Genomic DNA, 13333 nt, shown 5'->3' with positions numbered 1-13333 from the left:
ACAGAACACAACTTTGGGGAAGTGAAACCACTCTTCCCAATTTGGGCATTTTATTCTAAGTTTGCTGATCCTGTCCTGCTTCTGCAGTCCCTAGTGTGACTTGATGGTGGGGCATTTAAGTACACTGCTTGGTTGTACGCACAGAGCTGGCTTGTTAATCAGTTGCTAAGAAATGTTGCCTTGGCTAGTGGAAAAAATTAATTTCTCCCTTCTTGTCTAATGCTTTAGTGCATGATGGTTTGGTCACACTTTGAAAGTAGTAGTCAAATACCATTGAGGTAAAAAGTAGATACATTGCCTAAATGGAATACCAAAAGCCTTCTGAAGTGCTGGATTTTGTTAGCTGTATGTAAGAAACCATATTTTTGTTCCCTTAAGGCAGCCCACAGTAATAATATAAATATATGTGTGTGTGTGTGTGTATGTGTATATATATATATATATATATATATATATATATATATGTTTGTGTGTGTGTGTGTGTATATCAGTATTCCTAAGAACACATTTGTGTTCAAAATACATTCCCTGTACAATGGGACTGTTCCCCTTCTGAAAAGGTACATCACCTCTGACTGTGAAGTTGCTATAAAATATAATGATACTAGCAAACTTTGCTCTTTGGTAGACACTGCCCTCCAGCAAACTATAGCAACCTTAACTGCCCTTTGCTGTCATGTATTGTATGCCCCCAAAAATAATAGCTCCTTTCTGTACACTAATTTCTTACTGAGAAATGAATGACAAAATGTAATAATTACAGTAACATTTTGATATTTCAGCTTGTGGTTGGTAAACACAAGCATTGTCCCCAACAAGTTACACTTTTATTTGCCAGGAGTGATTGTATAATGGCCTTGATGCCTCCACACCCCTTTCACAAAGAGGCAGCCCGGTTCTATGCATATCTCTGGTGCTTGTTGCTGTGCATATCCCTGGGTGCTTGATGTTGTGCATATCCCTGGTGCTTGATGTTGTGCTTTTCCCCGGTGCATGATGTTGTGCATTTTCCTGATGCATGATGTTGTGCATTTCCCCTGGTGCTTGATGTTGTGCATTTCCCCTGGTGCTTGATGTTGTGCACATCCCTGGTGCTTGATGTTGTGCACGTCCCTGGTGCTTGCTGTTGTGCACGTCCCTGGTGCTTGATGTTGTGCACATCCCTGGTGCTTGATTTTGTGCACATTCTTGGTGCTTGATGTTGTGCACGTCCCTAGTGCTTGATGTTGTGCACATCCCTGGTGCTTGATGTTGTGCACATCCCTGGTGCTTGATGTTGTGCACATCCCTGGTGCTTGATGTTGTGCATGTCCCTGGTGCTTGATGTTGTGCATGTCCCTGGTGCTTGATGTTGTGCACATCCCTGGTGCTTGATGTTGTGCACACTCCTGGTGCTTGATGTTGTGCACGTCCCTGGTGCTTGATGTTGTGCACATCCTTGGTGCTTGATGTTGTGCATGTCCCTGGTGCTTGATGTTGTGCACGTCCCTGGTGCTTGATGTTGTGCACGTCCCTGGTGCTTGATGTTGTGCATGTCCCTGGTGCTTGATGTTGTGCACGTCCCTGGTGCTTGATGTTGTGCACGTCCCTAGTGCTTGATGTTGTGCATGTCCCTGGTGTGCTTGATGTTGTGCACATCCCTGGTGCTTGATGTTGTGCACGTCCCTAGTGCTTGATGTTGTGCACATCCCTGGTGCTTGATGTTGTGCACGTCCCTAGTGCTTGATGTTGTGCATGTCCCTGTTGCTTGATGTTGTGCATGTCCCTGTTGCTTGATGTTGTGCATGTCCCTGTTGCTTGATGTTGTGCATGTCCCTGTTGCTTGATGTGCATGTCCCTGGTGCTTGATGTTGTGCATGTCCCTGGTGCTTGATGTTGAGGAAAGTGAAAGTACCACAATAATGTCTTGCTCATGAACACATATACTCACCCCCAACATACAAAAAGTACCTGCCAGAAATTCACAGCATTGTGAAAAAATCTGGGACAATTGAGAAACTGGTGCTTACTGCAGTAAAGAAGAAATGCACAAGAATTCTGCCCATCCAATATCCCAAATATGCAACAAAGTCTAGAAGATTTAGGATCTTGAAAGTGCTTACATAGGTACTTTTATACGCCAAGTAGACTCTAAAAAATTTCCTCAGGTAGATGGCAAAAGGTGGAGGTGTGATGGGGAAGAAAAGGGTAACTGGGAGCATATGTTTTGGGAGTGTAATGAGATGGCAGGCTTTCAAAATTCCATACAGTACCTGTAGGTGAAATGAACTATAGGAAATTATTTTTTTGAGCTTGGTACAGGATGTGAATTACCTAGGCTAGTAAGGCTTTGTTAAGTTTAATTCTGGTGGCTGCCAAAAAAGCAGTTATTAGAAAATGGAACTCAAAGTCTAAACCGACCATATGTAAAGTATTGATTATCGTAACAGATAAAAAGGTAGGAGCAATTTACATAGAAAAAATGAAAACTATGGGAACACAACATGCAGAATAATAGTTTGGAGTTGAAGTGAGGTTTAAGGCAAGGCAGGAGTTGATCAGTATATGTAATATTGGATTGATGATAAATATAGAAAAGAATATATGTGATGTATAATGTTTGTGACTGGGAATATGTTAATCTGAATTGTCTTTTTATGAATGTATGTTTAGCTGTGTCTTGATAATTTAATAAAGGTTTAAAAAAAAAAAGAATTCTACCATGCTGCTGAGTTTTCCCCACTCTCCTGATCTCTCTTTCTCTTGCTGTAGCAGGCTTCTCTCCCCTTTGGAAGCATGCAAGACCTCTGAAGTAAAGGAAACTGCATCCCTTATCCTAAAAATGTGCTGCAATTTTAGAATTGCCCAACTACAATATCTTGCAATAGTTCTTGAAAAATGTTTAAATGTTCTTCCTTTTCAGCACTGTGACACCAGGTTCTCTAGAATTCCAGCCAACGACAAAGCTTAGATATGTAAACTGAAACTAATAGAAAGTGCATTCAGCTTGCAGGTCTGGTCTGAATCAACAGTCAGGAGTTACTGAATAAAAAAAAAAATTACGATTGTGGCTCAGCTGTCTCTTGGCTCTTTAACCTGCTGGATCACTAGCCTAAGCTGTGCTTATACTCCGACTTGAGCCAAGCTCGAATCATCACTGGCTTGCCACCTCCATTGGTTCATCTGATAATTTTCTTAAATTATAGTCCACACTTATTCATTTTATGTACCACTACTTGCAGTCATCTCAAGTGGCAAAATTTCCGTTCTCCATTCTCATGCTTAGTTGTTAGTTTTTTGAAGTCGTTTTGCTGCTTTATGAATATAATATTCTGCATGGTTCTTTTTTCCTCCTTGAAGACCAGCATCCAAAATCCTACTTTTTCTTTTTTTCTCAAACTCACTCCCTCTTTTATTATCATCACTTTCCAGTTTGATTTAAAGCTTTGTACTTGTTTTACATATATAAAGCTTAACAGTGGAGATCTAAGCTATCCCTTAAAATCATGTAATCCTAAATCCACCTTGTTCTGTGAGAGAATTAACTTAGCTCATGTAACCCTTGTTTTCTTTCCTTCTCAAATAAATTCATTCAACTCTTTTTTAATTATTGCCACAGTTTCTCCTCTGGTTGATAAAGACGTACCTGAGCTGTATATAGAACTAAAGAGACTAAAACACTTGTCATGCTTCTTACTATCCTTAGCCATCATCAAGAGCCCAAACTCTAGACAGTGCCCTATTGGGGAAGAGTTATATAGACCAACCTCTTTGGGCTTCTGTGGTGCACAGTATCTTCAAGAGAGGAAAACATAGATCACGGACTGTACACTGTGGCAAGGCTAGCCACTAGTAAAAAATATGGGTCTAGGTGATATTATATTGACTAGTGTTGCCATATAATTGGGCAGAGGTATTTTCTGGTGATAAAGGAGATGAAGACCTGGCCTACTGCGACGTATGTCAGGGACCCATGCTATTGGTGGGAGACATGTTTATACTCCTATTGACCATCGTGTACCCACCATAAAGCATAGCAGCCCTGAGTCAATAAGATACTGACCCACTGATGTCCAGTTTCCCACCTTGGGTTACCTTGGTAGCTCCATTGAGTGAAAGCTGGTCATAAAACTAAAGTTGCAAAACATGATCTAAAAATTGCCACACTCAGTCTAGGTTCACACTGACAGGATGAGGTTTGGAAGTGGATGGCATGATAGTAAGGAGGATGCTGGATACCTTGTGTATCCAGGGGATAAGGTTGAAGGGCAGTGCAGCAAAACCACTTGGCTTGGGATCCAGAGTCTACTAGTCAGGAGAAGGACCAGCTAAAAATGGTGTGGGAATTGTGGTGAGGGAGAGGCTTCAGAAGATGGTAAGGGATGTGTTCAGAATTAGTGACAAACTCATGGCAATCAGACTCCAGTGAAATGATAGAGCGATATTCATAATCTCAGCCTATGGCCCACAGAAGGGTTGTGATAATAAAGAAATGAGTGCATTCAGGTAGCAATTGTAGGGCCTACTACCTAACGCAGGACAGCAGGAACTGGTGTTGATAATGGGAGACCTGAATGCACACATTGGAACAGACAAAAGAGGGTATGAGGACTGCCTGGATCCACATAGGTAGGGCAACAGGAATAAAGAAGGAGAGGCTACTTTAGACTTCTGTCTGGCAAATGCCTTGATAGTAGCCAACACATTGTTCAGAAAGAGAGTCACAAGATCACATAAGGGTGGCCAACATGCAACTCGGGTAGACTTCATCTTAGTAAAAAAAAGGGCATGGATGTGGAATCAGCGATTGCAAAGTCATCCCCAGTGAAACAGTCAGGCCACAGCATAAACCACTGGTTGCCACAGTCAGCTGCAAGCACTGGCCAGAAAAGGCTATAAGGTCAACAGAGACCACGCTGAAGACCTGGAGGTTGATTGGAGAGAAAGCACAACAGTTCAAGGAATTACTTTGGGCTCTAGCATGGCAAGAAGAAGAGGAAATAGGTGGAGTTGATGAAGAATGACAGGGCCTCAAAACATCATTTGTAAGGGCTGCAGAACAGATATGTGGTTGAGCCAGGTATGGAAATAAAGGACATAAGGAAGGCTGGTGGGGGAATGCAGAAGCCCAGGAAGTCATAAAAATAAAGATGGAGTGCAGGAAAAAGTGGGAGATAGAAAAGGCAGACCAAGCTATGAAGGAATACTGGTTAGCTAACTAAGAAGCTAAGAAAGTAGTAGCAGTAGCAAAGAGCAAGGCATCAGAGGTACTTTACCAGCTTCTGGAAAGTGCCTAGGTGGATGACACAAACTCTATCCGGTTGCAAGACAAAGCAGAAAGGTAAAGAAGACAGACACCCTTTATTAGGGATGCCAGCAACAACTTACTCACCAGTCCACAGGACATCAAAGGCAGATGGAAGGAATACATCCTGCAGCTTCTGAGTGAAGAAAACCCCACGGAAGCTGTACTGTTCCAGGCACAGCCTATAGTAAGAGAAGAGGAGGAGCCCATCATAGAAGAAGTAAGAACAGCAGTAAGGAAAATGAAGTCAGGGAAAGCAGCATGCTCAGATGAGGTCACAGCAGATAAGATCAAGATGTTGGGTGAGATAGGAGAGACATGGCTTCAGAAGGTGCAAGTAGCAGTATATAGAGAGAGACTTATTCCAGATGACTGGAAAATAAGCATACTAGTGCCAGTGTTCAAGAACAAAGGGGACATTAAAAAATGTGGGCAATATATAGAGGTTACCAAATTCCTATCATTCTGCATGAAAGTTCTGGAGTGGTTGATTGATAAATATGCAGAGTAGTAGAATGTAAGATGGGAAGTGAGCAGTTCGGATTCAGATCAGGATGCAGCACAACTGACCCAATGTTTGCAGTGAGACATATACTTGAGAATAAGAAATAAGGAAAGAGTCCAACTGGGCATTTCTAGACTTGGAGAACGCATATGACAAGGTCTCAAGAAAGCTGATTTGGGCAGTCCTGTTGTGGTTTGAAGTCCCAGAAACATTGGTAGAATTAATGCAAACTATGTACAAGGACCCAATAACTCAAGTACGAACAGTTTTCAGCCTTAAGGAAGGGTTCCCAGTAGAGAGGGTGTACATCAGGGTTCAGCTCTGAGCCCACTGCTGTCCTTACTGGTGATGGATTACATTAGTAAACAGGCCGGAGGGGTATGATCAGCAAAGATGCTGTATGCAGATGATGTGGCATTACAGGCATACTCAGAGCAAGAACTTCAGCTAACATTAGGAAAATGGAATGAAAAACTGAAGGCACATGGGATGAAACTGAGTACAGATAAGACAGTTGTAATGGTAGCAAATGGGTGAAGTCAGAAGAACCTGAAAATTGAGATAGAAGAGAAAAAAGTGGAACGGGTTAACAGCTTCAAGTATCTGAGAGGGGTGGTTGAGGAGAAGGGAAGTCTGAATGAGGAGGTCAAAGCTAGAATTAGAGGGGCTGGAGCCAACTGGCACAGTGTGTCAGGAGGGGTGTATGACAGAAGAATGCCAAATAAGCTGAAAAGTAAGGTGTACCAAGTAGTGGTGTGACCAGTACTTACTATATGGAATGGAAACCTGGGCAGTAAGGACAGAGCACTTGAGGAAGCTAGCAGTGATGTAGATGAACTGCTTGAGATGGGTGGTAAGGATGCACATTGTGGGACAGATGAAGAAATGAGGACATAAAAGCAAAATCCACTGTAGCTCCATTTGCAGAAAAGGTCAAAGAAAACAGATTACAGTTAGTTTGAGCACATTTGCAGGAAATTTAGTAAAGAAGGTTGGGACAGACAGGAAAGAAGGCAAGGAGGAAATAAGGGCATTCAGCAAAGGGGTGGATGGATTGTTGCAACAGACAGGCATTAATGTTGAAGAAGGTAGGAAAGTAGTATTGAATAGGGACAGATGGTGACAACTGACACAACACCCTGACCACATATAGAAAAATGGGGAAAAGAAGGTTGATGATGATGATGATGATGATGATGATGATGATGATGATGAATCAAGAACTTCCAGTTTCTCAGTTTTTGTTACCTTTTGTTTACTTTCTTCCCACATATCTGTAACAGCCGTATCAAAGTCCTTTTTAATCCATATACCTAAATATTTCAGTTTAGCTGGGTATTGCTATGTAGGTACATAGTTTACCTTTGTTTTATCTTTATCTTCATTAATTTTATATCCTGAAAATACATATTGTCTCAAAATGTTCTTTTCTGAATTTTTCAGTTAGAAGATTTTATCATCTGCAAATAAAGCTAACAGTGTGAAGCCTCATTTATTTTTCACTGAACTGCTTGATAATGTACCTTGAGATGTTAACTATACTGTAACTCTTGAAATAAAAATGGACAAAAAATCAAAACCGCCAAACTTTACTATAAAACTTATCGGACAACTTGTCCATTTTGGAAGTACACTGTAACTCTTACATTCTCTCTAGAGAGTGTGCTCAGATTTTTCAATATTAATTGCTTGCTCCAGCAGGCAGCTCATCTCTATGTACAAGCAGTCTGCAATGAAAGAGAAAGAACAACCATTAACTTTGCAGAGACATGAAAGAATCTTTGTAGATTTTGCTGAGAACACACTGTTTAGACTTCCCATTGGCCAGCTTCCTGTATCTGCAAACTTCTTGGCTTTCCACTTTGCTAATGGAAAACATAACTAATAACTTTGCAAATGCAAGAGAATTTCCATTTCTGTACCTTTTATTATTCTGTCTTATTTCCCAAGCCCATTTGCTTGCAATGAATCTATACATCCATCCCTATAAAACGGGAAATTATCTTATTTCTACATATATGGTCAATATATTTTTTACACCTCACCCTTCCACCACAGTAGCCCAATATCCCAATATTATCTTTCTTATCTTTTTACAGCACAAAGCTTATATGTCTTACAACTAAGAAAAAGTGCTGGTTTGCTTTAACGTCTTTATACACTAATCACTGAGAAGGATTTCCACATCTGACATTTAAAACACCCCCCAAATGCATACAATGCAAACCTTCTTTACAATATAACGTGCAATTTACATCATGGTTTTTATACAATCATCAATAAGAACAAAAAACTGTTTTACTTTACAGTTACTTCATTTCCTTCAGTGTCTTTCTAAGTAGTAATACCAGGAAGTGACAGCTATGCTTTATAGTTAACTCACTAGTTTAACACAGTCAGTACATTTCCAGTCTTTATCAACCACTTTTTCTTGCAAAGCCTCATTTTACATCTACTTGTAACCCAATAGTATAGATTATTTTTAGTCTGCCATTTATTCACTGTGTTCAGTGTTGCTGATCAAGTCCATCTTGTGAAGCCAGTCCCTGATTCAAGTTCAATGTACTCTTGATTCTTCTGGTAAACTCCTGTGTTTTTTTTCTGTCAAACATTTTTCTTTTAGCAGGGGAAAGGGTTTCACCGGCAAAGTCTTTCTCTGGATTTTGTTCTTGTCTAAAGATTAAGAAGAGACCCTTTCTGCTTGCTAGCTCACTCTTTGATAGGTAAACCTTTTTCTTTCTTAACCTGATCTTCATCAAAATAATGCATTTTGGCATCTATGTAAAAATAGCATGAAGACATGTAGATACTTTAGCTTGAATCTCACACCTCCCTCTTGACAATTTCTGATTGCTGGGATAAACATGCACATTCTGCCTGCAGTACAGTCAGTAATCATTTTGGCAGACACTCAGCTATCCCCAGTTTTTAATAATTTTCCAGTTTTTAATACTGTTCCTTTCTGTCGCAGTTTTTTTCAGGAATACCTCTATGTTCTTTGTGTTTCACTGTTGCACTCCTAACAATTGGGGTTATCCGGCTCCCGGTAGCCCTCAGTCGGCCCGAATACCAGAGTCCTCAGTATATGATGTCGGCTGCCGTCGGCTGTAAACCTAACGTCAGTTATAAAGGGAGGCAGCCGACACCATTTCCTCAGTCTTTCTTGCCACGGAGCCTGAAGCAGATGCAATTCGCACTAGCGCCGGTTGGCTGTTTACCTTATTTTTGCATTCAGACTACTAAGTTGAAGACACCCTCAGATAAGTACCCCGTTGGGGACTCTCTTTTCTTGCTTTAACAAATGTTAGATAAAGTTAATAACTGTCTTGCCTGTGGAAAACAGATTCCACACCGTGATTTTCATTCCTATTGTATAACTTGTTTGGGCCTTGAGCACGACATCCCTAATTGTGATCTCTCTGCTTCCTTCAATCCGCGTACCATACACTGTAGAGCTAAAATTGTGTATAAGTATTTCGGAGTCTGGCCTGAGTTCGTCGGTATGGCGTCTTCTGGTCTCCCGACTTCAGCTGTACCTAGGAAACGTAATGACAAATACCGTCTCAGGCCTAGGGTTAAATTTGCAGACGACGCACTGATGAAATTGGTCATCAGCCCAGCAGTAGTCCGTGAGGTGCTTTCGCAGCCCCTGTATTCTGCAGATTTTTGGCCACAGGCCTCTGCCGAGACATTTTTGGAGTCCTTCATGCCTCAGGCTACTATTTCATCTTTAGACCCTCCACCTGTCACCGCCTCATATGGGTCCGGAGCCGCTATGCAGGCACCGGCTTTTGACGTCTCTTCTCTTTGACATGAGACCAGAGCCAGACCGGCTACCTTAACTCAGACTTCTGCAGTTGCTAGGCCTCCCATGTCCCTCAGGTTTACCAGCAAACCCTCCAGCCGCAAAGCTACTCATAAGCAGGCGTTGGCCTCCCCTCCTTTGCCTCAGTCCCAGTTGGTAAAGATGGCTAGTGATCTTCTTTCCCTTATTAGGGCTCTCACCCCCCCCCTTCCAAGAAGGCTAGGAGATTGTCTCCTGATGTTTTGTCTGTCTCAGACACTGAGGTTTCCAGTACCTCTGCTGATGAAGAAGGAAACTCAACTTTTTTCTGGCTTTGAGGATTCTGATGCTGAAGACTTTATCCCTTCTGCCTCCCCTCCAGAAGATTTTTCCTTTGGGGATACTTTGAATACTCTTAGGGAACATTTTAAATGGGAAAGTCAGGATTTCCTCAGTCTAAGAAATGAATCAGGGAATATTTGGATTTGCCGCAACATAAACCTTTGGCTATACCTCCAGTTTTGGAAGTTGTGGATGATGTTTTCCTGGAAAATTCTTTGGCTCCTAATTCTGTTCCTCCTGCCCCCAGAAAACCTTATAGGTATTATAGGGTTCCTGATTCTCATCAGTTCCTTTTCAAAAATCCTACTGCTGATCCAGAGATTATTTCTCAAGGCCCCGAGGGTGTTAAGCTACTATTGCTAAAAACCCTGTACCTTCAGATAAGGAATCTAGGGCCTTAGACAGGTGGGGTAAAAAAGTCTACACCTCTGCAACTCTTACCATTAGATCTGTGAATTGTCTTTTTCACATGCTTAAGTATCAGCAATATACTTTGGAGGCTATTAAGGCTAAACATGGGGATGTTCCCACCCTGTTGGAGAACAAAGACTTGCAGGATTTATTAAATTCTGCCACACTTGTCACTAAGCATTCCCTACATTGTGGTTTTGACACTTTGGAGACTTCCTGCAGAGCAGCAGCCACTGGTTATTTTATTAGAAGGCATGCATGGCTTAGGGAGCAGCCTTTTTCTGAACCTGTTAAATCTAAATTGCTGGATGTGCCTTTGCACAAAGACACCCTTTTTGGCAGCAAGGATGAAGAGGTACTGAAGAAGTTGGAGGATAAGGCGAAATCTATGCAAGCTGTTAAGGATTTCCTTCAGGTTCAGCCACCTCGGTTTAGTAGGCATTACCCTTCCAAGAAGTGGTCTTTTCCTGATCCCAGCAAGCAAGGTTATTCTAGGCCTAGGGGTTACAGATCTTCCAGAGGACAGGCTTCTGCCCCTCAAAAGGCTAAACAATGGCATCCTTCTTCCAAATCGGGGAGTTCTAAGTCAGCTTCCCAAAGCAAGCATCCTCAATGACTCCGGCCTTCTTTTGCTTACCTCTGCGGAACCAGGGTTTCCTTTGGGGGGGGGGAGGTTGTCCAGGTTCGCAGAGGTATGGTCTACCATCAGAGACAACAAATGGATGCTCAGTATAGTAAACCAAGGTTACAAGTTTTATTTTCACACCTTCCCTGTTCTACAAGGGTATCCAGACATACCCAAAACTCACAGGGCAGAGGTAAAAAACCAAATTTCTTCTCTACTGACTCTTAGGTTCATAGGTTCATAGGTTGGTACTAAGCTAACTGCCCTTGTGAGCCATTTTAAGCCTAGCCAATTATCCCTTATGAGACTCAAACCCTGCACCTTGTGTTTGTAAGGCAAATACCTTAACCATTAGGCCACCCTCCCACCCCTTGGGGCTATAGAGCCAGTTCCTGCAATTCAGGCAGGCCTAAGTTTTTATTCAAGGCTTTTTCTGGTGCCCAAAAAAGGGGGAACCTGGCACTCTGTTCTGGATTTGTCTATTCTAAACACTTTTCTGGTGATTCCCAAATCCAGGATGCTCACTCTTGAACAGTTACTGCCAATGCTGGGCAAGGATTCTTGGCTGGTTACCTTGGATCTCAAAAAGGCTTATCTGCGCATCCCAATAAGGGAAAGTTGCAGGCAGTTCATTCATTTCAGGGCTGGAAAGCAACACTTTCAATTCTCTGCTCTGCCCTTTGGCTTATCTACTGCTCCCAGAGTTTTCACGAAGTGCCTGGCGCCAGACATTGCTTTTTGCAGGCAGAGAAACATTCATATTTATCCATACCTGGATGACTCTCTCATTGAAGCAAATTCCCTAGAACAACTAAAAATGGATTTGGACTTTGTGAAAAACATTCTCACCTCTTTGGGTTTCACTCTCAATGAAAAGAAGTCAAAATTGGTTCCTACAAGGGAGATTGTTTTCCTGGGATAGAGTCTGAATACAGCCACGCAGATAGTATTCCTCCCTCAAGAGAAACAAGACTATCTTTTGACTTACTTCAAGAACTTGGTAAGCATGACCCAGCTCTCAGCAAGACAATTCCTGCAAGCTCTGGGGTTCATGGCTTCATGTATTCTGATGATCCCATATGCAAGGTTGCATATGAGAAAATTTCAATGGTACCTCAAGAACTGTCTACAACTGGAGTTTCAATGGTGGGCGACAGCCTGTTCTGAGAACAAGGGGCTGCCTTTTCGCCCACCTCCTGCCAGCCAGACTCTCACCACAAACACCTCAGATTATGCATGGGGAGCACATCTGGAGAGCAGGTGCATACAGGGGACTAACACTCAATAGCTTCATCTGCACATAAACTTAAAGGAATTGTTGGCAGTGCTGCAGGCATTGCTGGCTTTCAAGGACCTACTCTACCCTGGGACTCTCTTGATCAGAACAGACAATACCACAGTCATGTGGTACATCAACAAGCAGGGGGGAACTCACTCTTACCCCCTGTGCAGACAAAGCATGAGACTATGGTCCATAGCAGCTTCCATGGGCATACATCTAATAGCCCAGTTTCTTCCAGGGAGGCTAAACTCCTTGGCAGACAAGTTCTGGATCCTAACGAGTGGCAACTCAACAAGATCATCTTCCATCGCATCATTCAGCATTGGGGCACTCCACAAGTGGATCTTTTCTCCTCTCCAGCCAATCATCTCCTTCCAACCTTCTGCACCAGGGAGTATCACAACAAAGCTTGGAGAGTGGACGCTTTGTCCTTCCAATGGACACAACTTTCGATTTATGCCTTCCCCCCTCTACCTCTTCTTCCCAGAGTGCTGCTAAAGATAAGGGACAAAAAAACAAAGGCTATTCTCCTAGCACCAGACTGGCCCAGGCAGCATTGGTATCCACTTCTTCGCAGCCTTTCCCAGGTTCAGCCTTGGCATCGTCCCCTGATACCAGATCTGTTGGTTCAGGAGGGGAAGTTTCTTCATCCTCATTTACAAACTCTGCATTGAACTGCCTAGCTAATAATCTAAACCTTTCCCAACAGGTGGTTGAGGTTCTTCATGAGGCCAGGAGGCCTAGCACCAGGAAGTCTTATGCAGATAAATGGAAAAGATTTTGCTCTTGGATGCAGGTTAGAGGGGAAGACTCTTCTTATCCCTCTTTCCCTCATTCTTGACTACCTAGCAGGACTGCTTAATGGTGGACTTTCTTTTTCTTCAATCAAGATTCATGCTTCCGCAATTTCTGCTCATTGTTCTTTTGAACAACCCATTTCTTCTCACCCCTTGATGAAGCAGTTCCTCAGAGGAGCTAGCAATCTTAGACCTCCCAGAAGAGCTCCTGCTCCTACTTGAGATCTTAATTTTGTCCTGGAGAAACTTACTCTGCCTCCTTTTGAACCAGCTGCCTCTGCAGATTTAAAGTTTCTCTCCTGG

This window comes from Protopterus annectens, chromosome 3.part1, assembly GCF_019279795.1.
Source record: "Protopterus annectens isolate FY-2018-M chromosome 3.part1, PAN1.0, whole genome shotgun sequence".
Lineage (NCBI taxonomy): Eukaryota > Metazoa > Chordata > Ceratodontiformes > Protopteridae > Protopterus > Protopterus annectens.
The sequence above is the reverse complement of the archived record's forward strand: the minus strand, read 5'-3'. Positions refer to the sequence as shown.